The sequence below is a fragment of the Scomber japonicus genome, chromosome 6 (assembly GCF_027409825.1).
Source record: "Scomber japonicus isolate fScoJap1 chromosome 6, fScoJap1.pri, whole genome shotgun sequence".
Classification (NCBI taxonomy): Eukaryota; Metazoa; Chordata; class Actinopteri; order Scombriformes; family Scombridae; genus Scomber; species Scomber japonicus.
In genome coordinates, this window is record NC_070583.1 from 36,640,706 (window position 1) to 36,646,705 (window position 6,000).

A 6,000-nucleotide genomic window follows, 5' to 3' on the forward strand; every position below is an offset into this window, starting at 1 on the left:
GTAATGTCTATGTGAACATTGCATGAATGTGTTGATCACTATGTAAATGAACCTGTATTCTCCTGCTCCAGCTTCTTCAACTCCACACTGTGTTCGATGGCCATGTCTCTCAGCTCCTTCAGCTCAGCCCAGATGTCAGGGGTGATGTTGGTCTGATCACTGGTTGATTTGACACCCAGGATCTCAGACTGAATCTCCGTCTGAGTGATATCATTCCCTGTCAGCCCTCCACTCTCACCCTGAGCCCCCGTCCAGTACAGACAGAGCAGCAACACCAGAAAAGCTTCAGCACGCCTCATTGTGAAATATCACCTCTTTAGACAGCAAGATGCAGTCTGACACCACTCGTTCAGTTCCCGTCTTTATATCCACGTAAAACAGGTCACTGAACTGCTGTATGAGAATTAAACAGGTGTCTTTGATAACGAATGCAAAAATAGCACCAAAGATCCTTCAACACTGAACTAAAAGCAAACAACAAGTTAGAATCTTTCAAAACCATTGGCTGTGAAAGTTTGTAGAGTAAAGAGACGATAAGAACAAAGTCAGTCTTTTAGTTTTCATGTTTGTTTTTCCAGAGAGACTCTGCTGCTCTGTACAGATGTACAGGGTGTACAGATGGATCCACAGAGTGTTACTGTAGGAGTTTGTGTTTAACTCTTACATACTCTTCATTTTCTGATTCATAATTAGTCTATACACCAATTCCCTGTCAGGTATTAATAAATGTTTCATCAAAACATTCACCATCACTATTTTATAGTCCAGGAGAATCTTTGAGTATGTTAGATATAAAATGATGGATGGCTGAGAATGTTCTACAGCTCAACAGGGCAAATCTGATATTTAGGTCATTGGTACCAGGGGCGCCAGTTTATGTTTTTGCTGGTGGGTGCTCACCGTGGTGCTTGCATGACTAGTTGCTAAATTGATGTGCGCACATTTGTCTCACACATCTAACAGCAGCGGCCGCAATAAACACACACATATGCTCTTTCCTACATGTGCGCACGCACGCACACACACACTCTATTTCACAAACACACACAGTCTACACACTGGTGATGCATACGAGGAGTTACTGTCAATGCAACCTGACGCAAAAGGCTCCAATGAAGAAAAAGGAAAAACAAAACCCACAATCCAGCACCACAGCCTGGACTGAATAGCAAGTGTGAATAGAACTGTCCGTACTCCGCGGTGCTGAAAGTCAGTATAGGTAAACAATAACAACATACCAGCTCATGAGCATATAGGCCACTTCATTCATTCATTAATCACAACCTTATACTGTCATTGATCACAACGGCTGATCACGGCTGATCTGGTGCACGTGGGTGCTCGGCAATCTCCGTGGGTGCTCCGATGCCGAAGCACCCACAGAATCGACGCCCCTGATTGGTACTGAAGTCCAGAGAAAGAATCTCAATGAAATGAAACAGCAGGCACTGGTACTGAACCCACGTCAACAGGTTCATCTAATGCACGCTATTATTACCTGCAGGATGGACTACTGTTATACTCTGCTTTCTGCTCTCCCAAAAAACTATCTATCTAAGATTCAATTCAAGATTCAATACTTTATTCCCATGTCGATATAGTTGATTGGAATTTGTTTCGGTGAGTCTCACAAATACACCGACATTCACTCTCAGCATTCCAGGATAGAAACAAGAGCATAAATAAGATAAATGAACTCCAAGTAAGAGTAAAATAACTAGAACATAGAAAGGGACTACGGATGCAAATTAGCAGCTTTGCTATAATCTGGCATAGGGCTTGGTATTGTCAATGATTTCCTGAATCGATTCAATTCCGATTCACAGGGTCCCGATTCGATCCAATTCTCGATTCGATTTGATTCTCTTTTATGTTCCCAGAGTTTCTGTTTTGTAAGTCAGACAATATTTTTAACACCAATCATGTGTGGACACCAAATTCTTCAAGAGTAAAGTTAAATGATGAGTCTGATCCAACACTGGGATCTAGCATGATAGCATCTATGTGTATTTACCCTTAAGACCAGTGGCATTTTAAATCATGTCATTTTGAATTATGATGTCATCATGTAACCATAAAGATTATGGATAAGCACGTCAGTTCAAATACAAGACAAAGTTGTAAACTCTCAAATTATAATTATTATTTTAAATTTCATGCTTCCATCTATTCTCTCTGAAAAAATCAATTCACAGAATTTTGAATCGATATCAAATTTTTAAATAGAAAAAATCGATAATTGATTTATCGATTTTTTGGACACACCCCTAATTGGCATATTTACAGAGATGTCTAATATCGATATTCATCAATATGCACTGTCCCTATCCAAAAATAAAGTATTGTTATTATAGTTATTATTATTATTATTATTATTATTATTATAAAAACAGTACTAAGGCATCTGCTGAGGGAGAGCAGCAGCAGCTGAATAAAGTGGATAATGCAATAAACAATAATAATAGTTACAGTTCATTCAGAACTCAGCCACACGTGTGCTGAAGAAGACCAGAAAGAGAGCTCACATTTTAAAGTCTCTGCACTGGCTTCCTGTTTGCTTCAGAACTGGTTTTAAAATGGAGACAAATCCCTCTGTCTTCTTAAGTTTTAAGGAGGTATAACGTGGTAATATATTTAATTTAGAGGTTTAACTGCTGGACAGAAGATGTCTTCTACTAAACTGTAAAGTCTATTCAGTGTTTGTGCACTGCAGGCTTAAAGTTTCCACATCACATTTGTGTAAGCTGAATACTGGACCAGGATTGGCTGCTCATAGGTCCATCTATGATCACAGAGAAACTTTCCACTTTAAGCAGATGGATGTGAAAACAACCTTCTGGTGTCAAACTGTGCCAAACACACATCATGTACGTGGATCACCATCACAGCCAATAGGTTATATAATGGGTGTATTTTAAGAAAGAAAGAAAAAAAGAGAAGCAAGCAATCATTTTGAGTTGGGAGCTAGCTAGCTAATCGATTACACACCACTCAAAGAAAGACGTCCAGTTGAAGACTGGCTAACGTTAAATACTGCTGTAAAATTAATTGGTGGAAATTAGTCGTTACCCTGTATGATTCATCACTTGACATGACGCTGGCTGATCGATTGACAGTTGGCACCGGACTGGCATCCCGACTGCTGGAATTACTTTTTGGTTGTTGCGACTACGATCTCAAGACACTAGATGGCGGTGTTCTGCTCATTCTCCATATTCAACCTTAAGTAGATTTTCCAGGTATCTGTACTTTACTTTAGTATTTCATTTTCTGACTGTTTACTTTTCCTCCATTTAAACACAAATATCTGGACTTTGTAGTACTCACATTGTCTAAACAGGCTCGTTACTTGTTTCAACCTCAGTGACTTTATAAAAAGAAGACATGACGTGTAAATAAATGATAGAAAACACTTCTCTTTTTTTTCTTTTTTTCTTAAAATACACACATTATATAACCTATTGGCAGTGATGGTGATCCACCTACATGATGTGTGTTTGGCACAGTTTGACACCAGAAGGTTGTTTTCACATCCATCTGCTTAAAGTGGAAAGTTTCTCTGTGATCATAGATTAGAGGTAAGATTAAGATCTTACCCCGAAATGTCAATTATTACGTTCGGGTCGGGTCGGGTCGGGCCGGGCCTCTCTCTCGCTAACTTTTTTTTAAAATAAATATATATTTATGTATTATGTAGGCTATACTAAAACCCAAAGCCCGAGACCTGCTCCTGCTGCTGTTCCTCTCCTTGTCAGAGAATATGCATCTTACAGTCTTGTTTAACTGGGAGAATTTGTTACAAAAGACAGGCTTTAATGTGTTATCATTATGCACAGGCATCGTCACAAATGGGATCACACAAATCGCAACCAGTCCCTTTACCCGGAGCAGTGCTCTGTCCGGCTCTGACTGACGCATCCCCTCCCTTTCCTCCTCCTCCTGAGTCCTCACAAATAAAATATAAAAGTTCGGGTTTTTTCGGGCTCGGGCCTGCAAATCAAGTTAATTGATCGGGCTCGGGTCGGGTCGGGTCGGGCTTTAATACCAGCGGGCCTGGGTCGGGTCGGGCTGGATTTTTTAGGCCCGATTTTACCTCTATCATAGATGGACCTATGAGCAGCCAATCCTGGTCCAGTATTCAACTTTAAGCCTGCAGTGCACAAACACTGAATAGACTTTACAATTTAGTAGAAGACATCTTCTGTCCAGCAGTTAAACCTCTAAATTAAATATATTACCAAGTTATACCTCCTTAAAACTTAAGACAGAGGGATTTGTCTCCATTTTAAAACCAGTTGTTTTGATTGATTGATATTTATTTATTTTCGAACGTATACATTTTTTTTATATATGTAATAATTTGTACATACAAAAGAAAAAAGAAAAAAAGAAAAATGAATCATATAAAGTGCTGATATATAACCACACACTGCACATTATTCGAAAAAGGAAGAAGTGCAATACTTTTTTAGTTTCCCTCCCCTTTTTAACGACTCTTCATTTTGTAACCACACAGATATCCCAACTACAATACACACACACACACACACACACACCTCCCAATCATCTACACAAATACATACTCACAAAAACAAACATACATATCCCCGTAAATACAAATAGGCCTACACACACACACACACACACACACACACACACACACACACACACAAACTATCCCCACAAAATAAAAAAAAATAAAAATATATATATAAATGTTTTTAGTGTACGGTACCGCTCCGTACCTCTCTGACTGCTCATCACTGCTCCGACAGAGAAAGTCCAACAACGTGAGCAGACTGAACAGGAATATGATTTTTTTTCTGTGGAGGTTTTTAGAAAAAAGGAAAACGAAGGAGATCAACACCAAAGTGATCTATGAGGAGTCAGTAATGTTGTGGTTCGTTAACGTTTAGAAAAACGCGTGAAACTGAACCGTATCAAAGTCAGTAGATACAGTGGAAGAATGTATTTTTATTTATGTTCATGTCGTTGGTAAAATAGGACATGATATTGTGTGATAGGAGCTGTTTTTTCTCCAAAAACCTAAAAATCAATTGAATGTATTTTTAATTTATCACCGAGGGGAAATTCGTTCAGCAGCTTTGACAAGAAGGAAAATCAGGAGACATAAAATACAGAGAATAAAATACACAACTCATAGAAATACTTTAAAAGAAGAAGATGCTACTGTGCTCTCTATCTGCTGGGCACAATAACAGATTAAAAAGAGCTTGCTGGTAGACAACTAGAAATAAAAAGCTATTTAAAGTGCACAGGGATTTAAAAAGTGTGACAGACATTACAAACTGTCATGTATTGTGTTGTAATACTGGAGTCACCACTAGGTGGGGCTATACGATTACTAGGACTGTGTTGTATATGTTGAAGCGGCACCAGTAAACACTGTTCAGTCTGATTCAAGATGGCTCCTCATTGACTCATAAACATTACATGGTGTCAGAAGTGGGATTTAAAAAAAAAAAGACAAAGAGAACCCAGAAAATGAAAGATGGAACTTCAAAAACCTCCAGGAACATTGAGCCTAGAAGGTAATCTATCTGAAAACTGGAGAGTTTGGATTCAAAAGTTCAACATATATCTCATCGCTAGTGGAATAGCAGAGAAGTCGGAGAAAGTCAAATACGCCACGTTTCTCCATGTTGCCGGAGACGACGCCATCAAGGTATACAACACGTTTCAGTTTGACGACGATGTTGATGATCTGGACGTACTGGAAGATTTATTTAAAAACTACTGTGAGCCTCGAAAAAATCTGACGTACCAGAGACATTTGTTTTTTACGAGAGTGCAAGGTAATACAGAGTCCATTGATGCGTACGTCACAGATTTAAAAAACAAGGCTAAAGACTGCGAGTTTGGAGAATTAACCGAGTCATTAATAAGAGACAGAGTTGTATGTGGAATCACAAATGACCAGATCCGAGGCAGACTGTTGAGAGAGCCGGAGCTATCGCTACAAAGAGCTGTGGACATTTG